Consider the following 13473-nt stretch of genomic DNA (forward strand, 5'->3'; position numbering starts at 1 on the left):
TAGCGTAGCCACAGCAGTTATATTAGTGGCCAATGGCTCACTGGTTACAGCCGATGGCCAACTAGCCACAGCTGATGGCCATCCAATCACAGTTGATGGCCATTTACTACCTGAGCCAGCACCTTTCCACGTGAGGCCGAGAGCCTGGAAACTGCACTCCTGGCTCTGTCCCCACACTCCACCCCTACAGGGTCTCGCCTCACAATCTATGTGACAAGCGCCTTCCGTGAGGGGTGCTATGCGAGGAGCCTGGAGGTGAATGCACTATCCTGGACACAGCCAGTCTCTCTGGGAACAGCCAGGGTTTCTCAGGGCACCACCAGTCCTCCTGGGCACAGCCAGACTTCCTGGGCTCAGCCAGGGTTTTCAGGGCACTGCCACTCTCTGGGCATAGCCAGACTTCCTGGGCTTCTTAGGGTACCACCAGTCTCCCTGGGCCCAGCCAGGGCCTCTCAGGGCACTGCCACTCTCTCTGGGCACAGCCAGACTTCCTGGACACACCCAGGGCCTCTCAGGGCACTGCCACTCTCTAGGCACAGCCAGACTTCCTGGGCTCAGCCAGGGCTCTCAGGGCACTGCCACTCTCTCTGGGCCTCTCAGGGTACCCTGCTGGAACAATAGCAGCTCACAGTCAAGGTGCTTACATACTCTCGATGGCGGCCAGTCAAGACACAAAAGCAAACATCCGCCAGTTCCACTACATGGCGGTACGTTCCCAAACAAACAGTCACGCAGGCCATTACATTAGGGATGGAGCCCGTTCCCCACGGTCCACAGTCATTCGCCAGGGCTGTGCGTTAGCCTCACAATGTGCCCTCTCCGCAGGGCGAGGCTCCAGTCCTCCCCGACCTGGGGATGAGGGCCTCAGCAAGCACTTCCCAGCGACAGGGCCGCAATGACCTTCACTATCTCTGGCCCACGCTGGAGAACTGTCCACATCTTCCCACCCCTCCACGGGGTTGAGCTCTCTGGCAGCTGCTCCTCCTAGTCTTCCTGTGACTGAGTGTTCATATGAACAAGCTCCACTGCCCTTTGGAGAGCTTTGGCTGGCACCAGATCCTGCTCGCTGCGCCATTTCCTAAGTTTTACCCCAGTCTGTGTACATTTTTCTCTCTCCCTGCAATACATCTCCCACTTCTTTCTCTGGTTAACTTCAAAACTCAGATGTCATTGCCTCTGGGATGTTCTGAGACTCCTCCAGTCTGGACTAAGTTCCCCTTCTATTTATTCCTATGACATCTGTCATGCAGGGTGGCATGCAGGGTCTCTGGTCCCGCTCCCCACATAAGAATGCAGGATATGGTGAGGCCAAAAAGAAACACCCCCGGAGCCATAGATAGGGGAGTCATACCACTATAGTCTCAGTGGCGGCTGGGTTGGAGATACAGGAAGCAGGAGCCACACTATCCACAACCTGCCGTCCACTTCTCTCTGCCAACTCACCTCACTGGCTAGCTGCAATCCGCGGTGCTAACTGCAATCTGCTCTTCCTAGCTTAGCCACCATCTTCTTGCTACCCCATTTGCTGCTAGCGCAGCCACAGCAGTTATATTAGTGGCCAATGGCTAACTGGTTATAGCCGATGGCCAACTAGCCACAGCTGATGGCCATCCAATCACAGTTGATGGCCATTTACTACCTGAGCCAGCCCCTTTCCACGTGAGGCCAAGAGCCTGGAAACCACTCCTGGCTCTGTCCCCACACACGTTATGAATTCTTTACCTGTATGTGAAACGTGGCCTTTGTGACTATTTCAAAAACCCTCTAGGCAGCAGCCCTATAGATATTAAAATGATGAATGAATGAAAAAATGACGAATGAATGAAATAAACACAGCTGGGGTAATAGCAGAGGGGCAGGCCCTGTACCTGGGGCTCTGGTCGTTGGCCATCACGTCAGGATGATCACCGTCTTTCTTTTCATTTCCAGATATTTTGAAGAGAATCCCAAGTTGATTAGGGTCGAGGTGAGGACTCCTGGTGCTAAAAATAGGGATTGCGTAGACAGTGAAAGATGCCTGTTGAATTCCCTGGGACTATTGCTGGGATATTTTTTGACATTTCATATTATTTTATATTAATTTCAGGTATACAACAAATGGTTAGACATTTATATATTTAAGAAGTGATCCATTTGATGAGTCTAGTATCCTCTTGGTACCAAACATAGTTATTATGATATTATTGACTATAATTGACTATAATGCAGTACTTTACATCCCCATGACTATTTTGTAACTACCGATTTGTACTCCTTAATCCCTCCATCTTTGTCACTCAGCCCCCCAACTTCCCTCCCATTGGGCAACCATGAGTTTGTTCTATGTATCTGTGAGTCTCTTTTTGTTTTGTTTATTCATTTATTTTGTTCTTTAGATTCCACATACAAGTGAAATCATATGGCACTTGTATTTCTCTGTCTGACCTATTTCACTTAGCATAACAGTCTCTAGGTCCACCCATGTGGTCACAAATGGTAAGATTTCATTCTTTTTTATGGCCGAGTAATATTCCATGGTATATATGTACCACATCTTCTTTATCCAATTGCCTATTGATGGTGTAGGGATGGAGTCCCAGAGAGCAGTTTCCAGGCTCTCGACCTCATGTGGAAAGGTGCTAGCTTAGGCAGTAGATGGCCATCAGCTGTGATCAGATGGCCATCAGCTGTAACCAGTTAGCCATTAGCCACTAATATAACTGCTGTGGCTACACTAGCAAGCGCAGATTGCAGCTAGCAAGTGCAGTTAGCAAGCGGATTGTAGATTGCCGATCATGTTGATCCTATTTCCTGCGTCTCACCTGGCCGCCAGCGAGACTGGGGTGCAGGAAGACCCCTCGTTGGGGTATTGGCAGATGTTTGCTTTTGTGTTTTCACCAGCCGCCATCAAGAATGTAGTGGTATGACTCCCCTATCTATGGCTCTGTTGTTGTTCCTTTTTGGCCTCACTATATCCTGCATTCTTGTGCGGGGCATGGGAGCTGAGTCCCTGTGTGGGGGCAGAGCCCCAGAAAGTAGTTTACAGGCTCTCGGCCTCACGTGGAGGAGTGCTGGCTCGGGTAGTAGATGGCCGTCAGCTGTGGCTGATTGGCCGTCAGCTGTAGCCAGTTAGCCAATTAGCCACTAATATAACTGCTGCAGCTACGGAGGAGAGGGGAGGAGAGTGAAAGAGAGTCGTTGGTGGGTTGCAGACAAAACGGACAGCAGGTCGCACGTCCAGTGAACCCAGCCTCCAGTGAGACCGTAGTGGTATGACTCCCCTACCTATGGCTCCGTGGGTGTTCCTTTTTGGCCTCACCATATCCTGCGTTATGTGGGGAGCGGGACCAGAGACCCTGCAGGCCTCCCCGCACGACACCCTGCATTACAGATGGGCACTTAGGTTGCTTCCATATCTTGGCTATTGTAAATAACACTGCAAAGAACATAGGTGTGTATATATGTTTTCTTTTTTTTTTTTTTTTTTTTTTTAATTTTATTAAATTTATTAGGGTGACAATTGTTAGTAAAATTACATAGATTTCAGGTGTACAATTCTGTATTACATCATCTATAAATCCCATTGTGTGTTCAACACCCAGAGTCAGTTCTCCTTCCATCACCATATATTCGATCCCCCTTACCTCATCTCCCACCCCCACCCCCGCCCCCGTTACCCTCTGGCAACCACTAAACTATTGTCTGTGTCTATGAGTTTCTGTTTTCGAATTAGTGTTTTGGATTTCTTTGGATGAAGACCCAGAAGTGGAATATCCAAAATTTATTAAAAAACTCATACAACTTTACACCAAATAAACCCCCAAAACAATCCAATTAAAAAAAATGGGCATAAGACCTGAAGAGACATTTCTCCAAAGAGGACATACAGATGGCCCATAGACATGAAAAGATGCTCGATGTCACTAATCATCAGAGGAATGCACATTAAAACCACAATGAGATATCACCTCACACCTTCCAGACAAACTGTCATCAATAAATCAACAAACAACAAGTTTTAGGGAGGATATACAGAAAAGGGAACCCTCATGCACTGTTGGTGAGATTGCAAATTGGTGTTGCCACTATGGAAAACAGTTTGGAGTTTCCTCAAAATATTGCTATGATATTTGATTGCAGAAATGCCCCCAGCCCCACCTCCCAACCCCGCCCCAAGTCTGGTAAGACATTAAACTTTTGATTACAGCAAACAACATGCCTAGTATCAACTGGAGTCACTGGTTGCCCAAGGCAAAAACCCAGAGTTGTCTTTCCAGCATCCTTATTTCTCACCTCTACATTCAGCCAGTCACTAAGCCTTGCCCAGTCTACTTCCTAAGCAGTCCTGCAATTTGACCCATTTTTCTCCATTCCTCCTACCATGGTTTTAGTTCAGGACTCCCTCTCAGTCTTCTCTTGCCTTGATTCCTTCAGTAGCTTCCTGCTTCCTCATCTCTTTTTCCTTTTCTAAGATGCAAATCAGATCATTTCACACCCCACCTTTCCTTAAGTGTAACTGACTTCACAATACCTGAGACCAGAGCCTCTCAAAGTGTGGTCCTGAGGCCAGCAGCAGTAGCAACTCTGAAAACTTGTTAAAGTAGGTACTTATTAGAGAGTACTGAATCAGAAACTCTAGGGGTGCTTCCCCAATTTGTGTTTAACAAGGCCTCCAGGTGATTCTCATTAGCACTCAAATTTAAGAACTCCCACCCTAAAGCCATGGTTCTCAATCCTGGTTGCACATTAGAATAAACTGCGGAAGCTTTTAAATATCCCAATGCTTCCCACACAGACTAATTCCTAATTCCTGGGAGTGGGATCTAGTAGTCATCAGTGTTTTTCAAAGCTCCCCAGGTAATTCCAATGTGCAATCAAGGCTGAGAACTATTGTTCTATAGGATGGAGTCCTAATCCTCAGCTTGGCATTTGAGGCCTATTTCTTTGATTCACATCTCCCCATGCTCCCTCTATGCTCATTCTGTAGGTGAATCATAGGTAATTGTTTACAGTTTCTGAGATCACAGACAGTTTCTTACCTCTGTGCATTTGCATACACCTCTCCCTCTACCTGCCTCATCCTTGCTTCCCTCTCTTCACCTAGCTACCACCTTCTTATCTACAACAGATAGCTCAAAAGACACCTCTACCAAAGGGACTTCCCTGACCTCCCCAACCTGGGTTAGATGCCTCTGTATACCCACACCATCTTTATCATAGTACTTTCCACATCATCTTATTATTCAGTGGTTGGTTGTCTGCTTCTCCTATCAGCCCAAGAACAAGGATTCTCTGCCTAAAGAACAGCTTGGCACACAGTAGATGTTCCATGATAGTATACATTCTGTTCCTTCTTCCTAGAGTGTCCTTCTGTGCCTTGACCATGGGGTAAATTTCTAATCGATTTTCTTTTTTTTTTTAATTTTATTTTATTAAATTTATTGGGGTGACAATTGTTAGTAAAATTACATAGATTTCAGGTGTACAATTCTGTATTACATCATCTATAAATCCCATTGTGTGTTCATCACCCAGAGTCAGTTCTCCTTCCATCACCATATATTCGATCCCCTTTACCCTCATCTCCCACCCCCCACCCCCCTTACCCTCTGGCAACCACTAAACTATTGTCTGTGTCTATGAGTTTCTGTTTCTCATTTGTTTGTCTTGTTCTTTTGTTGTTTTTGGTTTATATACCACATATCAGTGAAATCACATGGTTCTCTGCTTTTTCTGTCTGACTTATTTCGCTCAGCATTACACTCTCAAGATCCATCCATGTTGTCACAAATGTTCCTCTATCATCTTTTCTTACTGCCGAATAGTATTCCATTGTGTATATATACCACAACTTCTTTATCCATTCATCTATCGAAGGACATTTTGGTTGTTTCCATGTCTTGGCCACCGTAAACAAAGCTGCAATGAACATTGGAGCACACGTGTCTTTATCTCTAAATGTTTTCAGATTTTTTGGGTAGATACCCAGGAGAGGGATTGCTGGGTCATATGGCAATTCTATTCATAATTCTTTGAGGAACCTCCACACTGCCTTCCATAACGGCTGCACCAGTCTGCATTCCCACCAACAGTGTATGAGGGTTCCTTTTTCTCCACAGCCTCTCCAACATTTGTTACTATTTGTCTTGTTGATGATAGCCATTCTGACTGGGGTGAGGTGATATCTCATTGTGGTTTTGATTTGCATTTCTCTGATGATTAGTGATGTTGAGCATTTTTTCATATGTCTATTTGCCATTTGTATGTCCTCTTTGGAGAAATGTCTCTTCAAGTCCTCTGCCCATTTTTCAATTGGGTTGTTTGTTTTTTGTTGTTGAGTTGCATGAGTTCCTTGTATATTCTGGATACTAGCCCTTATCGGAGGCACTGTTTGCAAAAATCTTCTCCCATTCAGTTGGTGGCCTCTTTATTTTGTCAATGGTTTCTTTTGCTGTGCAGAAGCTTTTAAGTTTCATATAGTCCCATTCGTTTATTTTAGCTTTTACTTCCATTGCCTTTGGAGTCAAGTTCATAAAATGCTCTTTGAACCCAAGGTCCATAAGTTTAGTACCTATGTTTTCTTCTATGCAGTTTATTGTGTCAGGTCTTATGCTTAAGTCTTTGATCCATTTTGAATTAACTTTGGTACATGGTGACAAATAGCAGTCCAGTTTCATTCTTTTGCACGTGGCTATCCAATTCTCCCAGCACCATTTATTGAAGAGGCTGTCTTTGCTCCATTGTATGTTTTTAGCTTCTTTGTCAAAAATTATCTGTCCATATTTATGTGGTTTTATTTCTGGGTTCTCAATTCTATTCCATTGGTCTATGTGTCTGTTTTTCTGCCAATACCATGCTGTTTTGATTATTGTAGCCCTGTAGTACAAGCCAAAGTCAGGAAGTGTGATACCTCCATTATTGTTCTTTTTCTTAAGATTGCTTTGGCTATTCGGGTCTTTTGTGGTTCCAAACAAATCTGATGATTTTTGTTCTATTTCTTTAAAATATGCCATTGGGATTTTGATGGGGATTGCATTGAATCTGTATATTGCTTTGGGTAATATGGCCATTTTAACTATGTTGATTCTTCCAATCCATGAGCACGGAATGTCTTTCCATTTCTTTGTGTCTTCTTCAATTTCTTTCAAAAATGTCTTATAGTTTTCAGCATATAGGTCTTTCACATCCTTGGTTAAGTTTATTCCTAGGTATTTTATTCTTTTGGTGCAATTGCAAAAGGAATTGTTTTTTGTATTTCTTTTTCTGAGATTTCATTGTTAGTATATAGGAAGGCAATGGACTTTTGTGCGTTGATTTTGTAGCCAGCAACTTTACTGTATTCGTTGATTGTTTCTAATAGCTTTTTGGTGGAGTCTTTAGGGTTTTCTATATATAGCATCATGTCATCTGCAAAGAGTGATAATTTAACTTCTTCATTCCCAATTTGATGCCTTTTATTTCTTTCTCTTGCCTGATTGCTCTGGCAAGGACTTCCAACACTATGTTGAAAAGCAGAGGTGATAGGGGACATCCCTGTCGTGTTCCTGAACGTAGAGCAAAGGGCTTCAGTTTTTCTCCATTAATTATGAGATTAGCAGAGGGCTTGTCATATATGGCCTTTATTATGTTAAGGTATTTTCCTTCTATACCCATTTTATTAAGTGTTTTAATCATAAATGGATGTTGTATCTTGTCAAATGCTTTTTCTGCATCAATTGATATAATCATATGATTTTTGTCCTTTATTTTGTTTATGTGATGTATCACATTGATGGATTTGCGATGTTGAACCATCCTTGTGCCCCGGGATGAACCCCACTTGGTCGTGATGAATAATCTTTTAATGCATTGTTGTATTCGATTTGCTAGAATTTTATTTAGGATTTTTGCATCGGTATTCATTAGAGATATTGGTCTGTAGTTTTCTTTTTTGTGCTGTCCTTACCAGGTTTTGGTATCAGGGTAATGTTGGCCTCATAAAATGAGTTAGGGAGTACTGTCTCTTCTTCAATTTTTGGAAGAGTTTGTGCAGAATTGGTATTAGATCCTCTTTGAAGGTTTGGTAGAATTCACTAGTGAAGCCATCTGGTCCCGGACTTTTGCTTTTGGGAAGGTTTTGGATGACTGATTCAATTTCGTTACTGGTGATCGGTCTGTTTAGATTTTCCAGTTCTTCATGGTTTAGCCTTGGAAGGCTATATGTTTCTAAGAACTTGTCCATTTCTTCTAGGTTGTTGAATTTGGTGGCATATAGTCCTTCATAGTATTCTTGGATGATCCTTTGTATTTCTGTGGTGTCCGTGATAACTTCCCCTTTTACGTTTCTGATTTTGTTAATCAGTGTCTTCTCTCTTTTGATCTTAGTGAGTCTAGCCAAGGGTTTGTCAATTTTGTTAATCTTTTCAAAGAACCAGCTCTTTGTCACATTAATTTTTTCTATTGTCATTTTTTTCTCTATTTCATTTAGTTCTGCTCTAATTTTTGTTATTTCCTTTCTTCTGCTGACCATGGGTTTTACTTGTCCTTCTTTTTCTAGTTCTTTAAGGTGTAACATGAGGTTATTTATTTGGGAGTTTTCTTGTTTCTTGAGATAGGCCTGTGATGAGATAAATTTCCCTCTTAAAACTACTTTCGCTGCATCCCAAAAATTTTGGTAGGATGTATTTTCATTGTCATTTGTTTCTATGTATCTTTTGATCTCTCCTCTAATTTCTTCTTTGACCCAGTCCTTCTTTAAAAGTATGTTATTTAATCTCCATGTATTTGTGTTTTTTCCGCTTTCTTTTTACAGTTGATATCCAATTTCAAAGCCTTGTGATCAGAGAATATGCATGGTATGATTTCAATCTTCTTAAATTTGTTGAGACTGATTTTATGTCCCAATATATGGTCTATCCTTGAGAATGTTCCATGTACACTAGAAAAGAATGTATAGTCTGATGTTTTAGGATGAAGTGCTCTATAAATGTCAATTATGTCCATTTCATCTAATGTGTCATTTAGGGCTACTATTTCGTTATTTATTTTCTGTTTGGATGATCTATCCATAGCTGTCAATGATGTATTTAAGTCCCCTAGTATAATTGTGTTTTGGTCAATTTCTCCCTTTAGTTCTGTTAGTAGTTGCTTGGTGTATTTCGGTGCTCCCTGATTGGGGGCATAAATATTGATGACTGTTATGTCTTCTTGTTGTACAGTCCCTTCACCATTATGAAATGTCCATCTTTGTCTCTTGTTATCTTTTTCACCTTGAAGTCTGTTTCATCTGATATCATTATGGCTACACCTGATTTTCTCTGGGTACCATTTGCTTGGAGTGTCAATTTCCACCCTTTCACTTTGAGTCTATGCTTGTCCTTGTAGCTGAGATGTGTCTCTTGGAGACAGCATATGGTTGGGTTAGGTTTTTGATCCAATCTGCTACTCTGCGCCTTTTTATTGGTGAGGTCCGTCCAGTTACATTTAGGGTGATTATTGATATGTGAGGATTTCCTGTCATTCTATCTTTAGTTTTCTGGTAAGGCTGTGTCTCCATTGTTTCTTTGCCTTTTTGTTGTTGTCTATTATTTCTGTGTGGTGGTATTCTATGATGTTTCCCTCTGTTTCTTCTTTTATTTCAGTATATATTTCAATTCTGGATTTATTTTGAGTGGTTACCCTTAAGTTTATGTAAAAGAAAGTTTGATATTTAGAGTATTCCATTTTCTTCAGCACGCTTACTTTCTCCATTCCCATATTCCGGTTCAGGCCTTTACTCTCCCCCTTTTTGAGTTTTGGTTCCCACAAATTGTCCCTGTTGATGGTGGTCGAATAGCCTCCTTTAGTATTTAGTGGGCTTCTTCGTCTTGCCTGTCTGCTGTGCAGGGAGTCCTTTGTGGAGTTTTTGTTGTTCGATTCGTTGTAAATTCCAGGGAAGCTTACAGAGGCTCACCTCACGCCGCCATTTTTCTGGAAGTCTTCTACTCGATTTTCAAGATGCAGCTCAGGTATCACATCTTTTTGGAAATCTCTGAATCCCCTGTCTGGGTTAGGTACCCTTCCTCTAGACACCCACAATACCCTAAACTTAATTCAATCCTACCCCTTAGCATATGGGACTGTGTCATGGTCTATTTACTTATCTGCTTCTGTTACTGTCATGCAGGGTGTCATGCAGCGTCTCTGGTCCCGCTCCCCACATAAGAACGCATGATATGGTGAGGCCAAAAAGGAACACCCACAGAGCCATAGATAGGGGATTCATACCACTATAGTCTTACTGGAAGCTGGGTTGGAGACGCAGGAAGCAGGAGCCACACTATCCACAACCTGCCGTCCACTTCTCTCTGCCAACCCACCTTACTTGCTGGCTGCAATCCACCGTGCTAACTGCAACCCGCTCTTGCTAGCTCAGCCACCATCTTCTTGCTAGCCCCCATTTTTCTGCTAGCGTATTCATGGCAGTTGTATTAGTGGCCAATGGCTCACTGGTTATAGCTGATGGCCAACTAGCCACAGCTGATGGGCATCCAGTCACAGCTGATGGCCATTTACTACCCGAGTGAGCACCTTTCCACGTGAGGCCGAGAGCCTGGAAACTGCCCTCCTGGCTCTGTCCCCACAGTTACTGTGAGTAGGTTGAGGTCAGTAGTGGAGTCTAGTGCATCCCTGAATCTTAGCCCCTAGCACATGTCAGGTGCTCAGCAAATATCTGTGGAATTGATAACTGAATAAAGTGAAGACCCTTGTCTTCTTCTCCATGTCTTCTGCTGGTATTCCTGCCCAGACGTCCATTGCTTTATTGCAATAGTCTCTTGACTACTCCCCATCTCTCTTTTCTCCAATCCATCTGTACCCTCGTGTGGCTTTCTAAAACCACAGTCACCATGTAGCTCTCATACTCAAACACTTTTACTAATTCCTCATTGTCTGCAGAGCAAATGTCAAAGTGGCATTCAAGGTCCTTCCCAAAGAGTGCCCCTGCCTTTCCAGCCATACCTCCCACCAGTCCCCTATATAGGATTGTCTACATCATTTTGTGGGCCCTGGGGAAAAATGAAAATGTGGGACCCTGTGTTAAAAAATTATTAGGACTTTCAAGACGGTGACAACAGCACACTAAAACAAGCATGGAGCCCTTGTGAGTACAATTGCACAGGCCTCCCCCTCCCTGCATCCAGTGTGCTAGCCAAATGAACTCACTGTTCCTGGAACTGTTCTCTATAGGATCATTTTCTCCATGACCTTGGTCAGGCTGCTCCCAGGCTCCTCTACCACTCTCACCAATCCGAACTCCTTTCCCCACAGATCCACCTCTTTCCTGTCCTTTAAGAACCCACTCAAGTTATACTTCCTACCATTCCAGACCACAGTATTTTCTACCACACAGCCTGATATCAAGGGTTAGTTTTCAATGTGAGTAGTCATGTCTCTCTACTGAATTTTAAGCTACTTGAGGACAGAGACTCTACCATGCTCATCTCTGTAGTTTCCACAGACCGAGCACAGTGCTTTGTACTCATCTCACTCACTGACTGACTCTGGGGAAAAATACTACAGCCCTGGTAACCTAGTCTGCTAAAACAACACTAGACGCAGAGGACCTGACTTGAGTCCCTTGTTTTGAGCTGTGTAATACTGAAGGAGTCACTTCCTTCTTTGATCCCTAGTTTTGCCTTCTATAAAACGATGATACCTTTTCTAATGATTTTATGCTTGTATGTTGTTCTTGGCTAATGTTTTCAAAATCTTCTTTTGTTTTTAAATACACCTAAAACTTTAACAAATATATATTTTATATCACATAATTGCAGTATCCGAGTCTTTGAGGATCTAATTCTGTTTTTGTTGTTTCTGGCTTTATTGTGTGCTTTGTAGTTTTGGATTACGAGTTCATGTTCAGCCAGACGTTAGCTGTGGTAATCCAATGAAGACTGGATGGAGGGTGTGTGTCTCCAGGGAGGATTTGTGTTTGCTTCATCCAGGTGCTTTAGGGCACTGTTAACCCAGGAATACTTTGAGTGAATTGTTTAGTCCCAAAGGCAGGAGCCATGTCTTATTTGTCTATATGACACGGGCTTAGCTCAGGGACTTACAGATGCTCAATGTGGATTGAATGGATGAATCAATAAAGGTGAAGGAATGGACAAGCTTCTTTTGGAAGCCCAATAACAATTGTAACCTCTGGTGGTAACAAAAGAACATTGGGTGCATCAGGACAATAAAATTACTACTTATTTATTGAGCATGAATTATGTGCCAGGTATTCTAAGTGCACCCTGTATATTAACTCATTTAATTCTCACTATAACTCTTTGATGTAGGTACTATTATTGTCCTCATTTTACAGAGGAGGCACCAGGCTCAGACAGGCTGAGTAACTTGGCCAAGGACACACAGCTAGTGAATGGCAGAACTCAGAGGTGAACTCAAATACCCTAAAGATACATCAAACCACCATCCTATATTGGAGAAGAGAAAAACTGTAGTAACAACAACAGTTAGCAATAGAGTGAAATTTTTCAGTACTGCCAAAGGAACTGCAAGAGCCACACAGGCCACACCAGGCATAGGAAGGGACTTGGTGCAGTCTTATATTGTCAGTTAACACATGTATGTAGGGTTCCCCCAAAAAAAAAATAATAGAAAAAGAGCAATTTGAAGGAAGGAACCATGGATTACCACTCTTTGAAATGCTTAATATACACAGAGGGTTCCAAAAAATATATATACATTTTAAGATAGGAAAAAAAATGTATTAAAAGCAAAAGAATACAAAACCATGGGCAGTATTGTGAACAGACAGACAGAAGCAGAAAATGGAAAACCCTACACCAAATAGGACACTACACACTTCAACATAACATACAGGGTAAAGAAGGAAAAAAAAAACACCTTAAAAAAGAGGAAAAAACCCAACTTGCTACTGCAGTGCAGAAAACAATTCCCAGCATAAATAAGGATAATTTGTGGCAACAAAAACATAAAAGGGGAGAGAGTAAATGTCTGAAGCAGCACAAGGGAATGGAGAAAGTAAGCATACTGAAGAAAATGGAATACTTATAATATGAAACTTTCTTTTACATAAACTTAATGGTAAGCATTCAAAAAAAAAATCGAGAACTGAAATATATAACATGAGAAAAGAAGAAACAGAGGGAAAAATCATAGAATACCACCACACTGAAATAACAGACAGCAACAAAAAGGCAAAGAAACAAAGGAGACACAGTCTTACCAGAAAACCAGAGACAGAATGATAGGAAATCCTCACATATCAATAATCACCCTAAATGTAAATGGACTGAACTCACCAATAAAAAGACACAGAGCAGCAGATTGAATAAAAAAACTAAACCCAACCATATGCTGCCTCGAAAAGAAAAATATCAGCTACAAGGACGAATATAGACTCAAAGTGAAAGGGTGGAAATTGACATTCAAAACAAAAGGTATTCAAAGAAAATCAGGCGTATCTACACTGATATCAGATGAAACAGACTTCAGGATAAAAAA

At 42.2% G+C, this 13473-nt stretch overlaps 1 long non-coding RNA gene across 1 annotated transcript in view; it reads right to left on the reverse strand.

Moving 5' to 3' along the window:
- LOC141569672 (uncharacterized) overlaps positions 1-13473 on the reverse strand; it is a 43759-nt gene that overhangs the window by 15362 nt on the left and 14924 nt on the right. Inside the window, exon 2 of the long non-coding RNA XR_012493407.1 lies at positions 1869-1982. This is a non-coding gene — a long non-coding RNA (uncharacterized LOC141569672). The remainder of the gene's footprint in view (positions 1-1868; positions 1983-13473) is intronic.

Source organism: Rhinolophus sinicus, chromosome X (assembly GCF_036562045.2).
Source record: "Rhinolophus sinicus isolate RSC01 chromosome X, ASM3656204v1, whole genome shotgun sequence".
Taxonomy (NCBI): domain Eukaryota; kingdom Metazoa; phylum Chordata; class Mammalia; order Chiroptera; family Rhinolophidae; genus Rhinolophus; species Rhinolophus sinicus.